Raw genomic sequence first — 578 nt, forward strand, 5'->3', positions numbered from 1 at the left:
TCGTTATTGAACTTCCCCTTGGTAAGACGTGAGCTCCTTTCTTTGCCGTGGCCCAAAACACACGTACAGGCCGCAAACAGATAATTACTAACAAGAGTACTACGCGAGCCGGATGGCAGATCTTGTTGCATGTGAAGCTGCAAATACTTGCTCCGCTTTAAGGAAGAGCTGATCAGATTGACAAAAGGTCATCTATAAATGTTGCAGCCACAACTACAGGTGAGTGATGAGGAGCGACTACAGATTAGCGCGTCGTATATTATAAATACTGCGAAACATCGTTATATTTGAAAATCAATGTAATGGAATAAATACATTTTGTTATGTCTTTAAAATCATTTTCCTTTCAGCTGACTGGACGAACGAGTTTTTGCCGATCATTATAGATATGGGACCTTTTTGTAATGATCAGAACATAATGAAGCAATTCCCTCGGAAACAACAACTAGAAGTTATATGAAATAAAAGCATTCAACCCGAGGCGATGTCATGGCTACTCAGGGGTGGCATATCCCAGTACTGACATCAACATATCAGGTACATGATGACACGAATTACATGACGTTTCCAATAGATAC

The sequence above is a fragment of the Penaeus monodon genome, chromosome 24 (assembly GCF_015228065.2).
Source record: "Penaeus monodon isolate SGIC_2016 chromosome 24, NSTDA_Pmon_1, whole genome shotgun sequence".
NCBI lineage: Eukaryota > Metazoa > Arthropoda > Malacostraca > Decapoda > Penaeidae > Penaeus > Penaeus monodon.